At 53.9% G+C, this 26866-nt stretch overlaps 1 long non-coding RNA gene across 2 annotated transcripts in view; it reads left to right on the forward strand.

The window, feature by feature from the left end:
- The window catches only part of LOC123836955 (uncharacterized), a 115273-nt gene that overhangs the window by 75271 nt on the left and 13136 nt on the right, over positions 1-26866 (forward strand). The window contains exons 9-12 of one of the 2 annotated variants that reach the window (XR_010413635.1): positions 7323-7562; positions 18794-19535; positions 19771-20031; positions 22756-23560. This is a non-coding gene — a long non-coding RNA (uncharacterized LOC123836955). Of the gene's footprint in view, positions 1-7322; positions 7563-18793; positions 19536-19770; positions 20032-22755; positions 23561-26866 lie in introns of those variants that run through there. The other variant, XR_010413636.1, reaches the window with a different exon arrangement.

A 26866-nucleotide genomic window follows, 5' to 3' on the forward strand; every position in this document is an offset into this window, starting at 1 on the left:
GAGGAGGTGATGAGGGCCCGAGGGCCCCAGGTATGACTCTGCTTCAGGCATTCCGGATCCCTGAGCCCCCTCCCCGCCATGCCAAGCTCGATCTGGTTTCCAGGCCTTTGTCCTTCTAGCAGCAATACAGCCCCCCACCTCCCCTTCTCCATTTCCTAACCTCCCATACATTTAAAAAATTTTATTTAAATTCAATTAATTACCATATAGCGTATTATTAGTTTCAGAGGTAGAGGTCAGTGATTCATCAACCTTATATAATCCCCAGTGCTCATTCCATCACGTGCCCTTCTTAATGCCCGCCACCCAGCTACCCCATTCCCCCACCCCCTCCCCTCCAGCAGCCCTCAGTTTAAAGACTCATCTCAACGGCCCCTCCTCAAGGAAGCCTTCTCCCTTTCCCAGGCAGGATAGGGACTCTGGAACCCCTGCCCCTAAACCATAGCATATGGTGACTGCCTGCCGCGTGCTTGCCAGGGACCAAGGCCTACTCGATCTGTTCCCACAGGGCCCAGCACAGGGTATGAGTGCAGAAAACGTCTGTGGAGTGGATGGAAGGGGGAAGAGACAGAGGAATGGGGACTGAGAAAGAAAAATGAGAAGAGAATGGGGTGGAGGGCTGGGGGAGGGGGAGAAAGGAAGTGCAGTCACAGGCCGGGGCTCAGGAGGGCACGTTCGGAGGGGAGGGAGGGCCTGAGCACAGGCAGGTTCTCTGATCCCAGAGGCTCTGGCCCGGGGCCATACTCCTGGGGGGGGCAGTATCATTAGTGGATAGACGCCACCTGCTTGTTACTCAGTAGTGTCTGTCGACTAACTATTGTGTGCCTGGCACTGTGCTGGGCACAGGGCCTCTCTTCTCTGCCGGCTGCCCTAGGAAGGGGGATCAGAGTGATGGGGAGCAGGGCCCTCATAGTCTCCCGCAGCCCTGAGGAAATAGATCTGCCTGTTTCTGGACAGTGGGTGTGTACCCCCACCTTGCCCGGGGTTCCTAGGTCGGCGTACTTCTCAGAGACATTGCATGGCAGGGACACCACTAGAAGCCATGAGGGCCCTGTCAGCCATGCCCTGCTGGAGTCTTGCCCACACCCCCACCCCCCGCAGGACGCCCCGGAGGGGAGCTCCCACTCAGGCTGGCCCCTCATGCCACTCCCACCAGAAGGAAGGATGGAGATGGGGAGAGGAGGGGGTCAGCCGGCCAGCTGCTGCCCAGCCTGATAATGAATCGTCCCAAAGTTTGCTGCCCCGTCTGAATAGCTCTGCTTTTGAAAGGGGTTTGTGACAAAGGGTACATTGAATGTCCGCCACTAGACAAGGAGGGCCGCCCGCACACACACACAGGGGAAGCCCCTTTGGGAGACTGCGAGAGATGGCGAGAGGGATCCAGATAAGGAGCAGCATTCTGTCGCTGAATCTGCCTGCTGGGCTTGGCTGGGTTCTCCTTCTTTCTGACTCTGGGACTGAAAGGGCTCTCGCCTCGGGTGTATGAGGTGGCAGCCGATCTCCTTGGTGGTGTCTGTGGCCCAGGGACCAGCTGAACTGGGGTGGGGGTCCAGGAGGGGGTGGAGCAGAGCTGGCTCACAGAGGGCATCTGGTTGTTTAGTTGAGAATGTAGAACGCTGTTGCCCTATGCTGGACACTCCCTGCTCCTGGGATCCTGATGGTCGGGACGCTCCCCAGGCCTCCTCAAGACCCCAGCCCAGGGGCGCCTGGGTGGCTCAGTTGGTTAAGCGACTGCCTTCGGCTCAGGTCATGATCCCGGGGTCCTGGGATCGAGCCCCGCATCGGGTTTCCCGGCTCAGCGGGAAGCCTGCTTCTCCCTCTCCCACTCCCCCTGCTTGTGTTCCTGATCTCACTGTCTCTGTCTCTGTCAAATAAATAAATAAAATCTTAAAAAAAAAAAAAAAAAGACCCCAGCCCAAGTAGACTACATTCCTTGAGGCCAGGGTCTCTCTGTCCTGCCTGTCTGGGGCCCCCCACACCTCCTGGCAAAGCAAGTGGCCGAGGGTGGGGGCCCTAGTGCTCACGGTTCTGGAATTGATTATGATTTTGTTTGTTCAGAAACTATTGGGAACAGTATTTTCTGTTGATTCAATTTAATGTGCATGTGCATATGCATATTTGGTTTTCTCCACCAAAAAATCTGGCTTTGCAGAACCTCGGTTTGTGGCCCCACCTTTAGTCCTGAAGTCATTTGTGTATTTATTCAGCAGATTTGTTTTACGAGCACGGGATGTGCCAAGCAATGGCTGAACATCTGGAGACCCAAGGGCTTCCCTCACGCGATGGGCCATCCCGGGCCCAATTCCTTTGAATGGGAAAAAGGGATTGGACAAGAAATATCCCCGAGATCTCCCTTGATGAGCCTGTAAGGACAAACAAATCATGGCTGTCCTGGGTCTGTAGCCATACCACGTCACAGGACATTCTCCGAATGCCTATTTGGGGGGCAGGAGCATGTCTGCTGTGACTTGGCCCATTAGCTCTGCATGCCACATCATCAAAATGTGTCTGTGCATGTCTGTGTGTGCTCCAGCCTTCCTAGAAGGGGTATCGAGTAAGAATCCTGACTGCCACAGTATGAGGATAATGGTAGTATCTCCATGGCAACCGACTTACTCTCCCCGTACCTTGGTTTCCTCATCTGTGAAATGGGGATAATGGGAGAGACTGCTTCACTGGCTTGTTGTCAGGTTAATACTGTAAAACACTTAAGACAATATTTTGCACATAGAAGGCACTCAGTAGATGTTAGCTATTACTACTACTACTACTATTACCACCTTAGAAGGTGTCTTAGATCAAGTTCGCCAGAAGCAGACCTTGAGAGGGGATTCCTGGCTCAGTGATTTCCTAAGGTAGTGCTCCCCGGGGAACTGGGGACGAGACAACAGGAACTGGGGGATGGGAGAGGAAGAGGCCGACAAGGGTGCAGCGGATGGCTTCAGCCAGGATCCTCCCCATGAGAGATAAGGGAGATGGGACCTTGCTCGTCTGCACCCCAGTCATTGGCTAAGGGCCACTTTGGGGGGTGTAAACTTCCAGGTACGTTGGGTTCTGCAGACAAAGCGGCTCCTATAGCCTGGGGCCGTCACCCACGGAAGAGTGAACAGAAGGGAAAACCACAGAAGGTGGGGGAGGCACCCAGGCCCGATACAGAGACCTGGGGGAGCCTGGGAGACCCGAGGGTGGCACCCACAGTCCCCTCCACTGAGACATACCATGAGGAACAAATGAGCAGGGCCTGTACGTGGCAGCCCGTGGTCAGTGGTAGCTCCAGTCTGTCTGCCTCACCAGCCATAGGTTGCTTTCGGTCCCAAGGCGGGGATTCCTTAGGGCCTGGGAGGGCCTAGGCAGGCCCAGAGCCTCATCTGTTTGTATAGGACAGTGACTCCCGCTCTGATCGAGGAACCAGCGAGAAGAGCCTGCCTACTCTGGCTGCCTCAGCGAGGCGGTAGGAGCCCTGCCAGCCCTGCCAGCTGACACAGCCTGCCCTGGATCTGCCCCCAGATGCTGGGAAGGAGGGAGAAGCCGTGTCAACGTTGACAACCACATGTTTCCCCTCCCGGACACCCTGCACCTGCTACTTCTTCCCTGCCCTCTGCCTGATTTCTGCTGCCCATCCCACTCACGTGGGCAGTCCTGCCCTGGGCATCCCCAGGCCCCACGGTGCCAGGCAGCTCTGACCGGGTGTTCCCCGGGGGAGATGCCCGCCTTGGTATCAGACGGAATACTGGAGAACATGACAGGCCCAGCAAAACTGGCTTTGTGAAAAGTCCAGACCCTCCTGGAAAACTCCCTCGGCCAGGGAGGCAGTGGCAGGAAGGCTGCCTGCTGGGGGTAACTCTAGAGGGAACGCCCCGCCGAGGATCACCAGAATAACCTAGTATCACCTACCATGTGTCATCACTATGTTTCAAACGGATCCCTCCGTAGGTACCATTTTATTTAAAACCTGCCACAGGCTGTGAGGTCACTCCTCTTAAGGCCCCCCTTACACTCGCGGGAGCCAAGTTTCAGACTAACTGACACCGTCAGCCCTTGGCCACCCTCTCTCCACAGTGGCTTCTGCTCACTCAGGATAAAAGCCTCCAGCCTCACATAGGCCCCCACGTCTTTGCCTGACCTGGCTTCCCAGGTGTCCCAACCTTCCCTCCTCCCATCCTCCCCTCGTTGTCCCCACTCAAGCCCACCAGCTACGTCTTGGCTGTTTAATTTGTGGCACACTAGCTCCTGCCTCAGGACCCTTGCACGGGCTGCCCCCTCTGCCTGGCAGGCTCTGCCCCCAGCTGCTGTGACTCTCTGTCTCTTCACGTCAGAGCTTCACGTCTCTGCCCCATCGTCACCTTCTGTCCCCCTACCTGCATTCTCTATTTCCTTTACTTTGCTTTCTTCTTATTTATTTATTTTTTATATATATTGATTTATGTATTGCCTGTCTCTGTTCACTAAAACACAAGCCCCGTGATGGCCATGATTTGCCTCTGGTTCCCTGCTGTTTCAGGTCCTCTATGGGTGTGACAGGCAGTCCGTGCTCCATAAACATGTGCAGAATGATTGAAAGGTGCCAAGACTTGGCCTCAAAAGCTCCGACCATCCGGCATCTTAGGGTTGGCAGAGGGTAGCCGACGAGACCCTGCCGAGCCCCGGGTCTGTGGTTCTGTGCAGGCTCTCTTTTCTCACAGGCAGAGAGAACAGAGGACAGTGATCTTCAGGAGAGTTTGGCCCCAGGCATGTCCCCTCCTGTGCCCAGTTCTGTTCTGTGTGGCCACGAGTAGCCTGCCTCGGGCCCTGTTGCAGCCTCCTTCTCTGGGCGGCTCTGTCCTTGGCCAGCTTGCGTTCGCTTCCTTCCTCTTGACTCTGAGGCCTGGGGGAAATGCTGCCCTTTCTCTCTCAGCCTTGGATCCTTCCCGAGTTTTCAAGTCCAGAGGAGCTCAGCTGCCTTTAAACTCCACATCTAGAATTTCCCCCAAAAGGCCTCCTGCATCATCTGAATACTTGTTCACTCAAAATAATACTAACCAAGCATCTTGTATGTGCCAGGCACCCAGGCAATGGGGGGAAGGACCCAATTTCCAGCTCTGTGTCGCTGCCAGCCCGACCTGGCCCAGGAGGCCTTATAATGGGCGCCTGGAGCAGAAGGGGCTTGGGATACTGAGGCAGGGCCCAGAGCTGTCCTCCCTTTACTCTGCTTTCCTGCCAAGAATGTAGGGACAGGAGAGGGAGCCCTGAAAGGCAGCCCCACCCCACATCTACTCCCTTGGGGGAGAGAGGCAGCTTCTTGGGTCAGCTGGGTGGAGAGCCAGTCTTTCCGAGGAGGGAGAGCCAGCCGGGCATTTGGTTTGAGGGAGGCCTGCCAGCCTGCATCCTCTTCCTCGAACTCAATTCTGAGAAAGCCTTCCCTCTCCTGTCTTCCCCTGTCCCCCAGATGGTGACCTCCTTTCCCCCCTGAAATGCCGAGCTCCTGCCCAGGGCACCTCCTCCAGGAATGCCCAGGATCCATGGCAGGGGTCTGGTTTCCCCCAACCCCCCATGTCTCCCCAGGAGAGAGGTGGGCAACTTCACCCCATGCTCTCAGAACCCAGGCCACAGGCTGCCACCTGCCCCTGCCCCACATGTACACAGGCTTCCTCATTCCAAGAACTCATAGACATTAGGCTTCTGTCCAGGTTTTTCCACGTCTTCACGGGCCACTGGCAACAAATCCTGGAAGGGAAAGAGAAATGAAGGTCTTCACCAGGCCAGCAAATCAGCGTCATGAGTATCCTGAGGAGGGACCCTGAGGAAGGGTAGCTACTCAAAACAGGCAAACCCACAAAAAGAGTCCCAAGTCTGGTGGGGTCCGTATGGCAGGAGTGGTATCTGGGCCTGATAAAAATCTCTAAAGGGCATCAACAGTTGACCATGAACTTCCTCTCTGGGCCTCAAAATCCTAGAAGGGTCCCCGAGTGGGTAGCAGTAGGATGCTTAATGTAGCCCCCTGAATGGCCTCGGGGATGCCTCCCCACCACTTCCTCCAGGAACAGGGGCCTCACCTGCAAGGCTGAGCTGGCACTCAGCAAGTTAGCCCTGCTGGGGAGTGCCCCCCTCCTGCCCCATCCCTTGCTCTTCAGGCTCCGTTCTGTCAGAGGATGTATTTAAGTTCCATATGGCAGAAGCCCTAGCCCTGTCTGGTGGGCCTTCAGTGCATGCACCTTGAGCCCTTACTGCCTTCTCCTTGGATGTTGGGACCCCCACCCCGACCAAGATGACCTCAGGGGTAGGACCCCACGCCCAGGAACAAGAGGCACCATTGGCAGCCGGTGGCCCGAGTTCACATCTTACATCCAGCCCATTCTAACTGTGTGACCAGAGTCACATGCTTCACCCTTCTCTGCCTCAATTTCCTCCTCCGTAAAATGGATGAAATGACAGACCTATTTCATATGACTGTGGTGAACTTAACTGGAATAATCCATGCAAAGCACTTAGAACAGGCCAGGCACCAAGTAGGTGCTCAATAAATATCACCAGTTGGTGTCCTGTCACCTGTTGACATTCCATCCTGAGCTGTGAAGGATTCTGGGATTGGGTCCAGGTAGGCTTTCTCCCCAAGATGACCTGATCCTTCAGGAGATTCACTAGGAGAAGGGGGCCCTCACAGCTGCCTCCAGGCCCCTGGGGGTTGTGGCTACTCTGGAAAGCCCCGACTCACCACACTGTTTGGATTGGGTTTCTATTCCCAACACCGGTGAGAGGCCTGCTATTTATGGCCCCCCCATCCAACCCCCTGGTCGGCCAGACAGTGCGTGGGCTGGGGACCACATGGCTGGCAGCCTGCTACCCCCACCCCACCCAGGCTCTCTGACCGGGGCATGTTTCACACGCTGGTCAGCCTGCTGGCTCAGCCGTAGCTTCCACAGCTCTGTCTGGCCCCCCAAGGGGAGAAGCAGAGATGGCGGGGACATGAGGGGTCATTGGTTTCTCCATCCCGGCCTCTGGGTTCTAGAAGGTCTCTTTGAGGGGAGGTGGGTTCTTGGGGCCCTGGGGATAATACACACATACCTCTTTCTATTTCCACCCTAAGAATGACACATTCTGCTTCTTGTAGCGTCTAGTTGGTTAAAACATGGGCTCTGGAGCCCAACTGCCTAGGTTCAAGTCCTCCTTCGAGCCCTCATTAGCCACCCTGCGCTAGTGCCTCAACCCCTTTGTGCCTCAGTTTCCTCAGTTGTAAGATGGAGCTAGTGCTCTCACCTTTGCCACAGGCCATCATGAGGGTCAAGGGGACTGGGGCAGGTCAAGTGTTGAGCACTGGATCAAAGTCGCTCTTCTTATTCCTGCAGGGTCTGGTGCGGGATGGCAATCCTGGCCTTCTTCACGTGGCTCCTGCTCCTGGACCAGGCGGGCTTGCTGTCCCCTCTGTGCAGATGGAGAAGCTGAGTCCTGAATGGGGGAAGGGACTTTGCCAAGGCCCCATACCTCGTGGAGCACTTCCCAGCCTACCGGCTGCCTCTTGATCTTTAACCGCTAGAGTCCTATCCCTGCCCCCCAACAAATAGATAAGGAGCTCCCAGCAAGAAAAGGTGGGTACCCTGACAGGTGTGCGTCCAGTGGGAGCCAGGTTGAGCTCACCCCCTGGGCCTGCCTGTCCCTTGGCCAGTGCCTCCAGCCTGCCTCCTCAGGACAGGGGCTATTTTTAGCATGTGGTGTTTGCCGGACAGTGGGGGATATTTGCAAAGGGTCAGTCTGCTGGCGTCCTTTGATTTCCAACTGGAAACAGCTCTCGGATGTGCAGCTGATTGGCTGAGAGCATGAGGCTTTGGCGAGCCTTTTCTCTTCTTTACAGAATGTGGCCGTTTCTCCTTCCCGTCCGCCCTCTTGCCAAGCCCACAGCTTCTGTTCCTGGCTCCCCGCCGCCAAGATGGTGACAGCTTTCCCAGGTCTGGTGGGATGAGCAAATTGGACAAAGTGTGGTTTCCTGGCCCTGGCCCGGCATCTTCCCTCCACTAATAAACCTGTGGCTAACCATCCGTGGCCTCGCGCTCCATGGGTTAGAGTACCACGCCAACAAGGCCAAGGTCACACTTTACCCCAACCAGGCCGACATTGCAGGGAGGTATGCTCTGTCTCATGGCCTTGGCCTGCCCCCCTTGCCAATGCAGCAGGGGCTGGGGGCAGGCCGGGGAGGGCTGCGGATCAGGGAGAATGTGTGTCGGTGTCTCTCTGCCCCCAGCCCCTGGAGGGCCTGACCGAGCTGGTCCACCTGCCCACCAATGGGCAAGGCATGGAGCCAGGCACTTTCCTACGTGAAGGTTGGCACGTATGTTGGTGGGAAAACACTGAAGACCAAGAGAGTGCCAGGCTGGCAGGCACCAGGCTACTGAGTTAGCCTTCTGAATTGGTTGGGGAGGACTCTGGAGAGGCAGCTGAGTGGCAGAGTATGATGGTTAAGTGAACAAACTGTGAGGTTCATTCAAATCCCTGTGGGACACTTAGTGGCCACGGAGTTATGGAAGGACTCTGTGCCTCAGTATCCCCATCTGTAAAATGGAGATACTCATAGACCTCTCACAAGGATGAACTGAGCTAAGGCTTGGAAGCACTTAGCACAGTAACTACTATGTAAGTGTTAGCTCTGGTCATCATTGTCGTATCTCAACCTCCGACACCTGTTCCCTGGCCGCTGTACCCCTCCGCTCTGGCCCGCTATCCCCCCGCCCCCACTCCCTCCCTCAGAGTAAGCTGAACCAGTCACTGGCCCCAAGGCCCTTGTGTGGTGGAAGCCCGGGTCACCTAGATGGCCCCCACCCCACCCCCGGGAGGCCAGGTGAATGGGGTAGCCAGACCCCAAAGGGGTCTTGCCCTCACCCCTGCCAGAAAGAAGCTCCGTGTCCTGGGAACAAGCTGGCACGGGGCAGGTGCCTTGCTCTGCTCCTGTAGCTGCTGCCCAGGAGGGCGCGGCCCCTGAGCTCAGGTCTATAAATAAGGTATCTGGGAGGAACGGCTTTAATTTGCACTCTACCTATTGGTGTTTACTTTGCTATTTCCAATATGGTAATTTAATTCTGCAGGGCGCCTGGCGGGGGGTGGGGGTGGGCGGGGGACACCTGGGACGTGCGGATACCTGACCGCACCAGGAGTCACTCCTGTGTCCCTGTGCAGCTCTGGACACAGATGCCCCAGGGATAGCCATGGTCTGTGGGGACCCCAGGTGGAGGCACGGCATGGAGGGGCTGGGCTGGATATTGAGACCCTTCTGTACCCAGACCCACAGTTCTCCCCTCTCCATTTGGCTTGTTCCTGAACAACGGCGCCAGCATCTCCCTTCCCTACTGCCTCCACGTCCCTCCTTGCCTCGGATCAGGGCCTCTATCTCTGCTGAGATGACTGCCCTCCTCCAGCCACCTGGGAGCTCTCTCCAGGCTTCTCTGATGGCCATATGGCTACTTCTGATACAGCCTTTGAGGACGTTCCCCCCAGCTGCTTCTTGTGTTTTACATTTTTTTATTTTGTCTTTTCTGTAAGATTGTGGGCTCCCTGCAGGCAGCGCTGTGTCTCCCCCTCAGACTGGGGCTCCCTGAGGGTAGGGCTGTGTCTCCCCCTCAGACTGGGGCTCCCTGAGGCAGGGCTGTGTCTCCCCCTCAGACTGGGGCTCCCTGAGGGCAGGGCTGTGTCTCCCCCTCAGACTGGGGCTCCCTGAGGGCAGGGCTGTCTCCCCCCTCAGACTGGGGCTCCCTGAGGGCAGGGCTGTGTCTCCCCCTCAGACTGGGGCTCCCTGAGGGCAGGGCTGTCTCCCCCCTCAGACTGGGGCTCCCTGCGGACAGATCTATGTCTCCCCTCAGACTGGGGCTCCCTGAGGCAAGGCTGCATCTCAGAGAACCAGCTTTTCCCTCAGATTAGGGGTCTTCCGAGGTATAAGGCTATTTCTGTCCTTTGGTCCGGTCTCCCCAAGGGCGGAGGGTGAAGGGCTCCTATTTCACGTCTGTGTTCCCTTTTCTCTCCCTTTCCCACAATTCCCAGGGTGTATGACCCCAGGAGGGCTTTGGCCCAAGTGTATTCCCTCTGGTCGGGACCGTTCTTTAGGGCCACCAAGAGTGCCTTTGCCCTACCCTCACTGAGTGGCAGCACTGGTCAGTGGGACCACATTATGACTTTTCTGGGCCATAGGCACTTTTGCCTTTGTGAGCCCCTTCCTCCACAAATGCCAAAAATTATGTTTTATAACTGTGTTGGAATAAAGACAAATATATCCATATTATATATGAAAACATTTTATTTGACTTAAAAATCATTTTTTCCTTTCCATTTTAAAATAAGTTAAAACATCGGGGCGCCTGGGTGGCTCAGTAGGTTACACATCCAACTTGGTTTCGGTTCAGGTCGTGATCTCAGGTTCATGAGATTGAGCCCCGCGTCGGGCTCTTCACTCAGCATAGAGTCTACTTGAAATTCTCTCTTTCCCTCTGCCCCTTCCCCCGCTGTCACTCACGTGTGCTCTCTCTCTCTCTCTCTCAAGATAAATAAATAAAATCTTTAAAAAAATAAAACACTTTCATGGACCCCTAAATGTCTTATGGGCTAACACTGTGCCCTACTCTGGGCAGAGGAGCCTGCGTGGACCAGGAGGTCAGCCATCTCCGGCTGGGACGCCATTCCCATCCTCACAACATCTGTATGAGCCAGGCGGGCCAGAATTCCTATCCCACACCAACCGCAGGGCCACGGCTACTGCTTCGGGCAAGGCCACGGCAGGGACCCCGTCAGTGGCGCGTTGCTCCGTGCCAGGCGCTGCACTGAGCACGCGGTCCCCTTAATCTTATCTAATCCTCACAGCCATCCTATGAGGCAGGCACTGTGATTTTTTTTTCCCATTTCACAGATAAGGAAAATGAGGCTCAGGGGGAAAAAGTGACAGGTTCAAGGTCACCCAGCCAGTCAGTGACAGGGTGGGAATGGAGGACCCAGAGGTCCTGGCCTCCGGAAGTCTAGGTCCTTCCACGGCACAGAGGGTGAAGGGTGCGGCGAGGTGTAGCTTGGGGTCAGCCACAGAGATCGGTTCTGTTGTCTGCAGGCGGGTCGGAAGGAAGGTGGCACGTACCTGCCCTAGAATTACCTGCTTGCTCCAGCCCCATGTCCTCTCTGGCTTCCAGCCCCCAGGGGCTTTTTTGCTAGGGGTTATAGACTTGATCCCATGGTGGAGAAGGGGTGTGGGGATTCCCGATGAGGTGCCCTCCACCCGTCCCCCTGGAGGTCTGCTAGCTTTCAGGCTCTCGTCCCTCCCCTTCAAGTCACCTTGTCCCAGAAGCTGCCTGGGAGCCTCACCTGGGCTGGGAGCCGCGGGTTGGGAGGGTAGGGGCTAACCTCCAGCGTGGCATGGGGGGTGAGCTCAGCTGGGGGGGCAGGACTGACGGAACCCTGCTCAGTGAGGGATTCAGGGTGCTCAGGGCCCTGCCTGCAGCCTCCGCCCGGAGCCAGGATGCCCTCCCTTGCCTTGCTGGCCCATCTCCACATCCCTAGAGCTGTCTGCCTCTTTCCTCCTCTTTGCTCTTCCTTCTTTATCTCTGGCCTGGCTTTTTTAAAAAAAAAAAATCCATCTCTCTCTCTTTTTATTTTTTGCCTGTCAATCTCTCCTTCACATTCTTGTCTTCGCCCCGTTCCCCTCTCCCTGTCCCTTTCTACCCCTGCCATCTCCGAATTTCCTCCCTCAGCATCTCCTCCTCTGCCTGTCTGGTAGGCTCCTGCTGTCGGGCTCTCCTCGCTGGTTCTGTCCACCTGTTTCTCTCCCGCTCTCTGTCTCCGAGAGCTTCTCCTCCTGCACCGGCAGTCTCTCTGTCATTCCACGTCACTCTTTGTCTTTCTCCCTCTCCCACATGACTGGTGCCTCTCTCGGCAGGGACAACACGTTCCACGGTCTCATTACCCAACAAAGGTGGTGAGACCGTGCATGGGGGGGATATTACTCGGGCACCTGGCCCCTCGGCCCTGCTGTGCGTGTTGTGGAGGGAGGGGAGGCCTAGGAGCCGGTGGAGTGTGGGCGCCCACCACCGCCCTTCGGGGCGGCGGGGGGGGCACTCTGCTCCCTAGCCCTGGAAAGGAAGCAGGGAAAGTCCGTTTGTGCAGACTGGCTCCACTTGGCTTTTAAGCAGCATGTCTTTCTTCCAAAGCCAACCCTTTGATCCCCAGAGACAGAAAAGGAGCCATCTGCATTTGTGTTGGGACAGGTAGTGGAGTGGGGGCGGGCAGGGGAAAGAAAGGGGGAGGGCAGCAGACATCTGGGGGATGCTCAGAGGGGCCACACCAGGCCTCTTGAGCCCCGTATTTGAGACCCACCTCCGTGCCTTCTTGGCTGGGGGAACTCTCTGTCAATGGGCATATATAATAACTAACTAAATGGGCAGTTTTCAAGATCAAATAAGATGATGTGTTGTAACAACAACAACAACAAAAACCAGTAAAGGGACTTTGAGGGGTTTGGTGTGGCCAAGAGCAGAGCCACGCCCTCTCTAAGTGACTGCCAGGGCTTACTTTTATTTTTTATTTTTTATTTTTTTTTTTTTTAAAAGATTTTATTTATTTATTTGCGAGAGAGAGAATGAGAGACAGAGAGCATGAGAGGGAGGAGGGTCAGAGGGAGAAGCAGACTCCCTGCCGAGCAGGGAGCCCGATGCGGGACTCGATCCCGGGACTCCAGGATCATGACCTGAGCTGAAGGCAGTCGCTTAACCGACTGAGCCACCCAGGCGCCCCAGGGCTTACTTTTAAAGCCTCTGTGTCCTCAATGTGAGTCTCCTCCTCCAGGAGGCTCCTCAGTTAGCCCCGGTCCCCAGGGTTTCTCAGCCACTGAACCCCTCCAGTGCCTAGGTTCCCTGGTCACCCTCCATGTCAGAATGGATGCTGGTTGTTTCCATCTCCCTAACACACCCAAGGGTGGCAAAGGGCAGGGCCACGCCTTTACTCTCCCTTATGGCCTCAGGGCCTGACCCAAGTGGGATGTACTTGGTCATAAGAAGGCTCTCCTGTGGTCCTGAGGAGGCTCTGATGTTCAAAGTACTTTAGCAGAGCTATGGCACTTGATCCTTGACCAGCCCAGTGAGGAAGGCAAGGCATGGATCAGCATCCCCATTTTAAAGACAAAGAAACAGGTTCAAAGAGGTCAAGCAACTTGCCCAGGGTCAGTTAGTAAGTGGGATTAATAAGACACCCAGAGCCTGTCTGCAATTCACATTTTACAGATAGGGGAACTGAGGCAGAGAACAATGGAAACAGCTTAATAGAGGCAGAGTCCAGATGAAAACCTAAGCTTCCAGGCTCTTGCTTCCAAACCATAATGTCTGGACCACCCTCCTGACCCCATGTGGTAGACACATATCAGGGGACACCAGGCTTTCAGAGAGGGTTCAGGAGTCCCAGGGCTATGCCAGGGAGGCCTGCCAGGTGACTCACTGGGTTAGACTTCAATGCTATGGGAATCCCAGATGAGCCCTTGTCAGGATAAACCACACGTCCTGTTCATGGGTGACATGGGGCTGAGAGATGGGCTAGATTAGGACACCCTTATTCTTTTCTCTCCCTCCTCTGCATGCCAGGCTGAGTGCAAGCCTCTGCCTTTGGCTGCCAGGAGGGGAGAGCAGCCTGAGACAGGGACAGATGGGAGCCTCCCACAGGCCACCCCAGCCCGACTCCACCTCCTCTTCAGACAACACAGAGTATCTCACATGCAGTCTGAGGACTCACTGCAGTGCAGACCTCTCTCCAGCCATCATGGCTCTCAGGACCTCCAAATTCTGACTCAGAATCCTCCAGAGTCCTTGATCTGGGGCTTCTCCCTCCCTCAACCATAAGACTTCAGGATTAGTGCCCCTCCCTAGGTTCCATGTTTTGTCTACTGAATCCACCGCTTTGTTCTGTCCTGATCCATTTCCCCATTTTATTAATGAAGGAAGCCTGTTCCTGAAATAATCAGAGTTTCCGGTGTTACTGTACCGATAAAGTGCCCGCTAAGAGCAGACATTTGACATTTGAGTTAGAGGCTGTGACTAAATGAGGGAACAGGTAGGATTTCCAGGTCAATGTTTGTAATACAGGAAAAAGCTCAGGGGTCATCCTTACTGTCATCATCACAGACTCCTGAGGGCTTGGGCCCCCATGCGGGGGACACTTAGAGCAGTCATGGGGCTCCAGGCACGTGCACGCGCACACACACACACACACACTCATGTTAGCACACATGCCCCAGAAGAACCAGCAGATTGGGCCTGGGATGATGTGACTTGCTTGCTACCCCAGTCCCGTAGGCTTGAAGTCTCCTGGCTCCAGGTGTTGTGATTTCTCACTTGGGGCTGGTTCCCTTTAAGCCCTTCCAGAGCTGTGAGCTGGGTCACGTGCAGGAACTAACCATCTAGTCGGGAGACAAGCCCTGTGGGCTGAAATCCCAGCCCAAGCAGCGCAGGACAGGTGCCCTGGGTAGGGGGAGGTCCAGGAGGGGAGCAGAGCGGGGGGCCACGTGGAGGGCTCATCACACTGGGATAGTCTCTGGTGTGGTAGGTACATTGAGGTACTTCCTTGCCACAATAACTATGCTCTGCAGGAGTGTTAAGGAGCTCCAGGCTTCCAGCGGCTGACTGTCCTCAAGTCTCATGTATGTTGCCTTCAACTACACGTGTAGGATTTGTTTTTGCCGGCAGATTCACCTCCTTGGTTAGATTTGGCTCCAGCCAGTGTTAGAATAGTGTTCATTCCTTAAGAAAGTACCCAAACAGATTGAGGGGCCTCAAATGTGTGCCTGGAGAAGGTCACCTGAGAGGTAGTAACAGCCACAGGTAATCCTTGAGCTGTGCCATCCCCTTGCCTACCAGAATTCACAGCCCCGGGCAGGTGCTGGGAAGATGGTAGATAACGCTGGCAGGTCTATCCTTCAGCCTGGGATAGGGGAGGCAGCTCATCGATTCAAGAGCCAGTCTTGTCTAACTCTTTCATTTCACAGATGTAGAAACTGCACTCTGGGGTGGAAAGTGACCTTCCCCCAATTCCACTGCCAACAAGAGAGCCAGGAGTCAAATGCACATCCCCTGGGGCTGCCATGTGAATCTTCTTCCCTCCCATAAGTGAGAACAAGGGGGTGGGAGCAAGGAAGAAGCGTGGAAGAGGCTGGGACTCCTTTGGCCAACCCCTTCCTGACTTGTCCTGTATCCTATCTGGGTCTCAGTTTTTTATCAATAAAATGGAACGCATGGCCTCCATGAGCGCCAAGGTTCCAAGATGTACTAGACTAGAACATTCCTCCCTGGCCTCTGAGGCCTCAAGAAATGGGATGAAGCCAGAGGAAGCAACGGGAAGCCGAAACTCCAAGACAAGGAGGCGCCTGGTCCGGGGAAGGGGGGTAGGCAGAAAGCAGCAAAGTTAGTGCTGTACCCTCCACCCCAGCTATTTTTACCCTAGAACACTGGACTGCAAGAAGCCTGGCTAAAAATACCAGTAGCCCAAGCCCGGAGCATCTTCCCCCTAGAGAGGCGGCGTGGGGGCTGGCAAGGAGAAGGCTGTGGGGACCGGGAGTTCCAAGGGCATCCATCCTTCTCCTTCCCAGGGCTGGGATGCCAGGGGTGGGGGTGGGGGCGCGACTGGGAGGGAGACCCTTCCCTTCAGAGGGCCTTTCCTTCTAGATAGCCCAAGAATAAGCTTGTTTTTGTCATTTTTGGCAATTCTAGCCAGCCCTGTCCACACACATACATTTTTTTTTTTTACCCAACGTCAGCAGAATCTGCTATAATTTTGTGTTCTGTTCTTTTTCATTTATTCTTCATAACCATTTTATGTTGCTATGTACTCTTAATACCTGTCATTCTTAATGGCTGCATAATATTCCGTCCCGGGGACTTTTGTCTTCCCTGATCGTTGGGGCTTTGATGGCTTCCAGTGTTCCATTATTATAAATAAAGCTGCCTTGGACATCTTTGTGCCTGTGGCTTTTTTCTCCTCGTTAATTATTTCTGTAAGATAAGTGTCCAGGTCAGCAGGCAAGGCTGTTTTTGTGCTGTTTGATGTGGCTTGCCAAACTGCTTTCCAAAAGTAAATGAAGGAGGTTTCATGTAAGGATGCATCCCACACTGGATGCCAAGTACAGTCAGGCTTCAGGGAATTGGAACTGAGAGCCAACAGGAGCTCAAATAGGTCCCTCCCCAGGGATTGCCTGTCCCAGCTTCTCTCTCTGCTCTCCCTGCCCCAGGTCTTTTCTTTTCTTTTCTTTTCTTTTTTTTTTTTTTTTTGGACCTAGCAGAGCTGTCAGCTCTGAGCACATATCATTTTGTAACTCACCACTCGCATGTCCTGAGGGCTTACTTTGACCCTAGGCCCCGTACCAATCATCTGTATGGATTATCTTAATTTTCACAACCACCCTTGGCTGTAGGGATTATAATAATCCCCATTTTACAGATGAAGAAACTGAGGCATGGAAAAAACTGAGTAATTTGTTCAAAGATGCAGTCACTAACTGGTGGGACCAGGTCCCGCCTCACTGGCTTACCTCACTTAAAAAATGTACTCAGGACCACTATACCAGTCTCCCTGGGAACACAGAGACCCCAAATCCATCAGCAACAGCCTAGCATTTCTGTGTCTCTGAGTTAGAATATGGAAAAGGGAGAATCTGACTGGCTTAGCCCAGCCTATGAATTGGAACCCTATAAGTCAAGGTCCCTTCTGATGTTCCCGTGTCAGACTCTGTTAAAAAATATGAAAAAGGAAGGTAATCGGCATAAGTGCTAACTTGTCTGCAATGGCCTCTCATTGGTTCTTGGTAAGCCTGAACATATTTCCATATGTTCCTCTCTTTCTGTGCATGCTGTCCACACCCGCCTATCTTGGTCATGCTTTCTATATTACAGATACGAATGCCACACAGAACCATGATGTGCTGGGAGGGGTTGCAGGTGGAGCGAGGATGGTTTCTCACTACATGACTTCTCTTTTGTCCTGAAGGCCTGGGGGGTTTGACCAGCTTCCTAATCAGTGTTTCTGAGAAACCGCCTTCTTCCTCCCCACCTGGTGTGTTATTTGAACTAGACAATCTTTAATGGGGACATCCCCCGCCGGGAGGGTCTCTGCATCTGCCCTCTCCTTTCTGGCACTTTCTCCTGAATGAATTGACTTCTGGAAGTTTCCAGGGGCTGAAACAATTCGCTGCCCAGGCTGTGGGACTTGTCCTCGAGTTGCATCCTACGTCTGCTCTTATGGGGCTTTCACCTCATCTCGATTCTGGACTACAGGCCCACTTTTGCCTCTAAGCCCTGGGGAAAGAACCCTTATATCTGCATCGTTGTACTCAGAAGCTGTGCCATCGTACTGCTCAGATGCTCAGGGTCCTCTCCTGCTCTCTGTCCTCAGACCCGGTGGTGACCAAGCGCCCACTGCTGTGGCTCTGAAGCAAAGAGCCTTCCATCAAGGAGGGGAAGGCTGGGGAGGGGGCATGCTCCAAAGGAAGCTGTGCAGCTGACACAGACAGGGAGAGACACATGGCTAGGTTGCTGGCAGAACCGAAGCAGGAAAAGCCCCTGTGGGCAGGGAGAGCCGGCAACTCCGGGTCAGCCTGTCATCAGCAGCCACCTGAGCTGCCTGCCCTGGTCAGCTGTTCACAGCTGCGGGCTAGCTGGGGGTGGTGGTGACACCAGAGTCGCCCTCTGAAGCCAGGGATTCAGGTTTACTTGTGACCGTGGCCTCCACAGCCCAGAACTCCATCCCAGCCCTTTGGAGCCTGCACACAGCCGGTGCTTTGGGATCTGGTGGAGAGTTCATAGCATCCTCTGTGGAACTGTGAGTGGTCTCTCCAGGGACCCTCCTCTGCCATGCGTTGGAGATGCTCAAAACCTGCCCATGGGCGTGAAGTTGATAGAACCAGTAGGAAAACGTGCTCCTAGGAGGTCAGCTGGCTTCTGATTATGCAAAGCCCAGGCTGCCTGCCACCCATGGGCCACCCTTCTCTTTTTATCATGAGCATTTTTAAATTTTATCAGGGGCATTTTTAAAATCTCTGCTCCTGATGTCAGGAATATGGTCCCTTCTAGCTCACAAGATTGGCAGACAGAATGTCCTGGGGCTGGTCATTTGTTTCCTATGACTGAGACCACCAATTATTCCTTTATATTTGTTCTCCTCTTCCATGGTAATAGAAGTTTTGGTTGGGTACAAAGCTCTCCACCAAAGACTACATCTTCCTGCTTCCCTTGCAGTTTAGATGTGGCTTGTGACTAGGTCCTGGCCAATGAGATGGCAAGGAAGGAGCACTCTCTTTCATCTTTCCATTTACGACTGGTTGGAATGCAGATGTGATGGCAGGAACTGGAGCAGTTATTTTGGACCACATGGAGAAAGCTGCACATTGAGGAAAGCAGTACGACAAGTTTGAAGGAGGGTGTATACCTGACACGATTAAGTCACCTATCATCCTGAACTACCTAGTTGGATGATCAACTTTTATTCTGTTGAAGCCTCTGTATTTGGGGGTTTCTTTGTCCTGGTAGCTGAGCTTATACACTCCCATATGAGTATAGTAGAATGGCCACATCTAGATGTATCTGGTCACTGGTGAGATTGGGAACCCCAGGTTTTAGTAGACTATTACTTTGATCATCCTTCCCAGTATTCACACTCTTGTGTGACCTTTGCTCACAATGACTCTACACTTGGCCATGTGACTTGCTTTGGCCAGCGGGACCTTACAAAGTGTGCTGGCTATAAGCAGAGACTTGGCAAGCATTTGCATGGTGGGGCTTGTCCTCTTGGGACACTAACTCTTGGGATGCCTCTTCTCCAAACCCAGCTGCCGATCTTGAGAAGCTCAACATAGCCATAGGGAAAGGCCACGCGGAGGAGAACTGAGGTGCTGCCCTTGGCCCCAGCGGACCCGGCACCAATTTGCCAGCATGGGAGTGAAGTCATTCAGGAAGCAAATCCTACAGTCTGAGGCATGGAGCAGAGATGAACTGACCCTGCCATACCCTGTCACAACTGCAGAATTGGGATCAAATAAATAATCGTTGTCTTAAGCCATTAGCTTTTGGGGTAGCTTGTTACACAGCACGAGGTAGCCGAAACACAGGTGGATGGCCCAGGGCCTTTGTACTGTCGGAAAAACGGAATCCACCATGCATCCTTTTATACCCAAATGCCAAATGTCTCTTCCTTACACCTTGATACTAAAACACGACCTGGGAAGTTGCCGATGCTCTGGAAATACGTAAGCGTGCCTACTCTTCCCTCCAGAACCCCAGGCCCTGCCCTCGACTCCTGCCAAGTGTTTATCTTTTCCCCTCCCGCTTGGATTTGTAGCTTCTTCAATGGGGGTGGGCTCCATGGACCATCCCTGGTTTTTCATAAAGCTGCTGACCTGCCCTATCACTTAGATCAGGGTTGGGCAGCATTTGGCAGCCAAAGGCTATTTGTGTCTACAATGGCCTCCCTCGAGCCCACGTGAGTAAACGTTGGAGGAATGAATGAACAAATGAGCAAATGAATGAACTGTGACAAAAAGGAACTTCCCTGGATCCCAGCACGAGGTCAAGGTGAGAGAGGTATAGAAGGGTCTCCAAGGAAGGGCACGATCAGCAGAGAGTCTAGATCTAATGAAAGATTGCTTTGGAAATATCTTAACCCTTTTAAAATATAATTATAGTAGCTAACATTCTTGAGTTCTTGCTATGTGCCAAGCACTGTGCAAAGTGCTTTATATAAGTTATTGCATTAATCATCTCAACAACCCTGGGAGGTAAGTATTATAACTTTCATCCCATTTTATAGATGAGGAAATCGTGGCCCAGAGAGGTTAGGCAACTTGCCTAAGTGGGGATGGGAAGATTTGAATTCAGACAGTCTGGCACCAGAACCCAAGGGCATAGCCCCCACGCTCTGACAAACCACAGGAGTCCCATATTCCGCCCTTGGAGAAAAGGCCGGAACCTGGAATGCTTTAGGGCGCAAGCCCCAGACCCGAGCCTATGAAGTGCTCCTGGGAACCTCCAAAAGCCCAGGTTGGAAGAGAAGAAGAAGCAAAAAAGGGAGGTGAGTCTGGGGTCCGTGTGCCAGGCAGCAGGGGTGCTAGCCTTGGGCCCAGAGGTGCGCTACCCGCTCTGCCCCAGCACCTTCACCAGCTGCTCCCACTCACTCCCCAGAAATGAGCCTGGCCCCTTCACACGTGTCCCTAATGCCAGGTTCCAAGAAAGCCACCTAAATACCTGGTATTTGAGATGTAAAGAGACTGGCTCCCTGTACTTAGCGCTTCGCTAACTTTTCCAATTATAGCGCCCTATTTTCCAAAGTCTAAAATGGACATATGTTATAACTGTCTTGGGCCCCAAGGTTTCAGAAACACCCTTAAGGCTCCTGAAATACGATCGTATATTTTAGACTAATTCCTAAAGGGCCGAGTGGGGTTATCTTTAACATCTGCCAGCAGGCACACAGATCTGGTCTTTGTTCGCAAATGAGCCCGGGGCCTGGGCACAGGGCGGCCTCAGGTAGCACTAACTCTGTGCCGGGCTGCGTGGGAAGGTGTGCAGAAGGTAGATCCCAGGCTCGGTCGGGGTTGGGGTTCACAGGGAGACACAGCCCTGCCCTCAGGGAGCCCCAGTCTGAGGGAAGTTGCCAGGCTGAAGGAGGCAGGACTGTACAAAAACACAACAGAGGACCTTGGAGCGGCTGTGGGATTCACTCCTGCCGGCTCTGTTGTCACGGGTGGGCAGGTGGCAGAGGAAGCAGGCAGGAAGGCTGCCTGGTGCCCAAAGGGCCTGGAGACAAGCAGATTAGGTTGGGACGGGGCAGTGGAGCTGAACTTGAATCACTCCCTGGAGCCGGTGTGGCCTCAGGACTGCCAACCGGGGCATTTTCTGGTCAGTCCCAATTGTCGTTATTAAACATTTATTATGCAAGGGAGATGTGCTTTTCTGGTCGCAGCGTTTGGCCAGTGGACTTGGTGAGTAAATGGACTAGAACTAATCTTGTAGCTAAATAGTGAGGGCCTCAGAAAATAAATGCCTCACTTGCCTAATGGCTCCCACAGAGGAGAGAGAGAGAAAGTACCAGCCCTTAGACTGCCCCTCTCCCCCCAGGCCACCTAGCCTGGCAGCCAGGCCTCCAAATGGCTTTGTGACTAGATAGGGCAGAGATGACACTGGAGCTCGTTAGAATATACAGCCCGAATTGGGAGTTTAAGGAAATCATATGTAGGGGGCAGAGTTCTGCTTGACATCAGGAGAGCTGGGTTCGAGTCAGCTCAGCCCTTAATTTGTAGGATATCACCTCAGGAGTTGGGAGGGGCATCCTTTCTCCCTAGAGGCCAGAGCCTGGAAGAGGAGGAAAAGGAGAAAATCTCCACTCTGACTGGAGACAGAGTCCTGCCCTCAGGGAGCCCCAGTCTGAAGGGGAGAAGAAGCCCTGATCTCAGGGAGCCCCAGTCAGAGGGGAGACACAGTCCTACCTCAGGAATTCCCGGTCTGAGGGGGAGACACAGCCTTGCTTCAAGGAGCCCCAGTCTGCGGAGGAGGTGCAGCCCTGTCCTTGGGGAGCCCCAGTCTGAAGGAGGAGGAGACATAGCCCAGAGACTCAAGAAAGAGAAACACCAAATAAGCTGGGCCTTTGGGAAACAAGGTTCATCCTTACCCGTCCACTTCATTACTTGCCCAGAGAAGGCCAAGGGCTCCTCAGATAGCTACCTGGAGGGAGCCATTTTGAGTCTGGACAGAGACCAGAATGGGGTAGGTGCTCTACCATTGCCTGGAGCCTCTTGCTAGGCAGTGCCAGCCCCTTACCTCACATGAATCTTGCAGGTCATGCCCAGAGTGGGTGCCTACAATGTTAGCAAAGTGTCTTTATGTTACTAGCCAGGCCATTTTTTTTCCTGGGCGGAAAAGAGCTTTACTGACCCTCTTAGTGGAGAAAGACCAGGAAAGGGGTTTATTTGGATCTGGAAAAGTCTCCTTGCCAGACCGGGAGCTTTAGTCCTAGGCTAGAATGGGGCAGGGATTTGGACCTACCTTGTATACTGTTTTAACCCCAGGGCCTAAGATCCAGCCTGGCACTTGGTAGGTGCTCTAAGAAAAATCATTGAATTCATTAGAAGCCAACTGCCTTTTCAACACTAACTTAGAACTCATCTCCTATCGAAAAATCTCCATGATAAAACTTTGCCAACTTGAGTGACAAGGGCTCAAATTCACTTGCAAATATAATTAATTGAATTCCAACAACCGTCCATTTTGAAAGGAGCCACCAGGCCAAGGGACAGCAGAGGTTTGAGCCTAGCGGAAGCTCCTGTGACAGTTGACCCAGTCTCCCTGTAGCTGTGGTTCCCAGCAAGGGCTGACCCTGCCAGCCCTGACTTAGGGACACATGCCATGTGGACCAACACCGGATTCTCCTCCAAAGCAGAGCGCAGGCCAGCCTTGTCAGTTCTTCCCGGAAAGGAACGCCGCCCTCCCGGCCCCCTCCCCACACTGCTGGTGAACTCCAGACCGGGAGCTCCCTCTCCCACCTTGTTCTTCCTGGGAATCTTCCCGGGGCAGAGCTGAAGGGACTCATCCCGCCGGCTGCCTGTGTCTGAACTCTTTGTATGTGCTCACACATTGTGATCGGTCTCACGTTTCTGTGTATGTTTGTAAATGTCTCGTCCCCCCATTATTATTCACTCCTGGTAGGCACCAGGAGCTCGCCATAAATTATTTCTTTTTTCTTTTTTTTTTTTTAATTTTTTTTTAATTTTTTAAAAGATTTTATTTATTTATTCATTAGAGACAGAGAGAGAGAAGCAGAGGGAGAAGCAGGCTCCCAAGGAGCAGGGAGCCCGATGCGGGACTCGATCCCAGGACCCCGAGATCATGACCTGAGCTGAAGGCAGACGCTTAACCATCTGAGCCACCCAGGCGCCCTATTATTTCTAATCTCCATGAAAACTCTACCATTATCACCCCCTTCCGTGCACAGGAGAGCTAAGGCTTGGAACTTGGAGAGGTCACATATCCTGCCCAAGGTCACTTAAACTTGTAAATGTCAGAATCAAGATTCAAATCCAGAGCTGTTGGCTCCAAAGAAGTTCTCTAAACTAGCCTTTTCCAAAGCTAGCTGTTTATCAGCATTTGCAGAGAAGCTTTATACAAGCACATCTTCTTTACAAAAACATCATGAAAAAGAATGAGGCAGCTCTCTATGCATCAATATGGTGCTGTGTGTGCCTAGAACATCTCGAGAGAGAAGGCAAATAGCCAGCCATTGCTGGCCCTGGGGGACAGTCCCCGGAAGGAATACAGGAGAGAGACTTGCTTGTCACTGTACTCTCTTCAGTACTGGTTGGTTCTTCCTCCCTCCCTCCCTTCCTCCTCCCACCCCCCTTACTTCCTCTGTCCTTTTCACCTTCTCAAAAATATATGAAAATAATTTTTAAATCAAATACAATTATACATTCCGGGGCCCCCTTGCTGGACTTCTTAATAAATAAGGGTCTCCAAGGGTTGGGTCTTCGGAAGCTGTATTTTATTTTGTTTGTTTGTTTTTATTTTAAGTAGGCTCCACACTCAGTATGGAGCCCAATACAGGGCTTGAACTCAAGATCCTGAGATCAAGACCTGTGCTGAGACCAAGAACCGGATGCTTAACCAACTGAGCCACCTAGGGGCCCTGGGAAACTAGATTTTAAAAAGCACCCTAGGCAGGCGGTGGAGCCCTCTGATCCCAGCCTCTTAGAGGACTGACCAAGCCTTGCCTTGCCTGCCATGTCCCCACTTCCCTTGATCCTGAGCTTGGTACTGTCAGCTCTATGTGGGACCAAAGGCTGCCTGAGACACGTGGGGCCCCCCCCGCCTCGATGTCTCCCGCAGGACCTTTTCCAGCCAGATGTCACGAGTCCCAGACCTGCCAATAAGCCAGCACCACCCGGGGATGCAGCCCCTGTGTCCTGTGTCTGCCAGAGCTCAGAGGTCACACCTGCTCTCACACCTCGAGGCCACACACCCCCGGGCCCGCCACACCCCAGCCTCAGGGCCCTCAGCCTCCGTGATCAGCCAAGGTTATGTTATTCGGGTTCCCTCATAGAAACAGTGGCCTCCTGACCACACTCTTCTGTTCCTTGGCTTTTTCCCTTCAGTCTATCCGGGAGATCTGTTAGCGTTGCTCACACCCCATGGAGGGAGGGCAGCACAGCATTGCCCTGGGTTGAGGTGCTGGCATTTGTCTGGGAGTGGTGGGAGCAGGAGCGACTCCGGAGCCGGAACTCCTGGGTTCAAAGCCCAGCACTTCGGCACTTAGCCGTGTGATCTGGGGCAAGCTCTTCATGTCTGTGATGTGAGGATGGGAAGCGTGGAGACACGTGGTGCTGTCAGGTAGTGACTGGCACGTAGCAACCGCATACTGAGTGTTCTCACGATCTCTCCTATCGTTCGAGCCTCAGAGGGAAGGCGAATGGGCGCTAGTAAGCAAGGCCTGGGCTCCGGAATGAGCTCGGCCTCCAGTCCCCACTCTGCTTCTTTCTAGCTCTCTTCCTAACCTCTGAGAGCCTCCTTTTCCTCATCTGTAAGAGGGGGATGACTCCTGGCTCACAGGGAGCCCACACACGACACACATTCAGAGAAGGAACAATGGAATAGAAGTGGGGCTGGAGGCAGGCTGGTGGGCGCAGGTGTCCCGTCTCCCCCCTCTGCCTCTGCCGCTGTGAGGCCTTACGGGCATCGGGGTTCTGGCCGGCCCTGGCCGGTCCTGGCCTTCCTTCTCCAGAGCGCCCAGGGCAATCACAGCCTGCGGAAGACCCTACACTACCCGGACATTCCTTAGGGCTGGGAGATGGGCCGGCCGCTGGGGCCAGGCCTGCACTGGTCAGCACCATCAGCACACCCCTCCTGCCGAGAAGCGGGACCTCGGGAGGCTGACCGCAATCTGAAGCCACATGATTCACATCCCGGAGAAGACATTGTCGCAAGGACTGGGAAGTCTCCTTGGCCACGTGGTGGGCGAGGGCTCTGGCCCTCAAGAATGCCTGGACTTGGCCGAGAGGGGGACAGAACAAGCAAAGTGTAGGCTGCGTGCTTGCGTCCATGGGCCTGGGCTCCCCCAAGCCCTGCTCACTGGCCTGGGAACACCCCACGCCTCTGGGGTGCCTCCTTCCAAGGCCCATCCAGCCCCTTCGGGCACTCTAACCCCTCTGGGGATTCAATCAGCCGGTCTGCTTTGCTCTCCTGATTGAAGCAAGAGGAGGATCTGCTGCCTCTGGGGCTCCCTGAGCCTGCTGCCCATGGGCTAGTTGTCCGGGAGCAGAGACTGTTAGGTGCTCACCTTCAGGCACAGTTACCCCATTTATGCCTTCGTTTAGGAGTTACTTATCCGCCCAAGCTCCCCTTAGTGGACTGAAAATCCCATGAGGGCCGACAGGCAAGCTCTTACTCATCACCGTTCCTAGGGATTAAGTGGGTGAAGCTCCAGTGCAACGCTGTTATTATTAACACCCCCAAAAGTCAAGGACAGAACAGTAGCTGGAAGAATTGAGCACGTGGCTCAGGCACATGCTAAGCTCTTCACAGGCATTAACTCATTAATCCTCACAACTCTGTGAGATCCAAGGCTGTATGATCTTCATGTACAGAGAAGAAACTGAGGCACAGAACAGTAGATTGACTTGTCTCCCGAGGTCACACAACTAGGAGGTGCCAGGATTCAAACGCCAGTGCTCCGGAGCCTGAATCCACTTTCCAGCACAGCATGAGCCCTCGGTGGGAATCTGTGGACTCCCTGAGGGAATGGTATACAGATGAGCAGGCACACGGTGAGGAAGAGCCAAGGGGGCCAGGCCTGGGTTTCTGGACTGATTTGGGACTGACGTCAGTAGCTTGGAATCCGAAGGCCTCTTGGCCCTGGCTCCTCCTCGCCCTAGCACTCAGCTGGCTCTGCACAGGTGACACAAACAGGACTCCATTGCTAGGGCGCTGGTAGGGATGCCAGCCTGATAATCCCCGCCCCCCTCCCCCCCCCCCCCCCCCCCCCGGGAACCAGGCCTCTCCCTGCCATGTCCAACAGGGTCACGCCAGCGGCTCCCAAGGCCCTGGGCCAAGTGTAGCATCTCTTTCCCCACCCTGCTCCTTCACTCATTCTAGAATATTTCGTGGTTAAGAGCATGGACTCCAGGGTCAGACTGCCTGAGTTGCGTTCCTGGCTCTGTTACGTGACCTTGGGCCCGTTACCTAACGACCTCTCTGTGCCTCACTTCTTCATCTTTGATATAGAAATCAAAACAGATCATTGTAAGGATGGTGTGAGGATTAAATGAGTTAAAACATGTAAAAGGCTTAGAACAGTGGCACATCTCAAACAGCACAGACGTCCTCGTGACTCTTTATTGCACTTCTTCTTACCCACGCATTTAGACCGATAACTAAATAGGCAGCTGAGAGGGGAGGGCAGCTGGAGTAATAATGGTCCGCAGTCAGCATCACTGGAAAACCAGAAAGGAGCTGCCAGGACACCCTCTCGCTCTTACGGAAAGTCATCCCCGGGTGAGGGGGGAGGGAGAGCTGCCCCCCCACCCCACCCCACAGCCCTGCTCCTTAGACTCCATGCTGGTGTTGTCTTGCCCTCTGCTGAGACGGACAGCCAACAGCACCCCGTCCGATACTTAGAGCTCAGGCACACCTGGCCACAGGCACAGGTCTCTACTTGATGTATTTCAATGGATTTTTAAAAATCTGTATCAAAGTTGTTTATGAGTCACCTAAGAGTCACTTGGATCTGTAAGGTTCTATAAGGCACAAACAACAGTCTCACTCGGCAGAGGTGACCACGTTCACTTGCCATGACAGATTTTTCTGGTGCCTCTGGCCACCCTCCTAGGCATAGCCTTCCCTCCCTCCCCTTCCATAATCCC

The sequence above is a fragment of the Mirounga angustirostris genome, unplaced genomic scaffold, assembly GCF_029215605.1.
Source record: "Mirounga angustirostris isolate CCGP_5_RB_7025 unplaced genomic scaffold, mMirAng1.0.hap1 SCAF_8, whole genome shotgun sequence".
Classification (NCBI taxonomy): Eukaryota; Metazoa; Chordata; class Mammalia; order Carnivora; family Phocidae; genus Mirounga; species Mirounga angustirostris.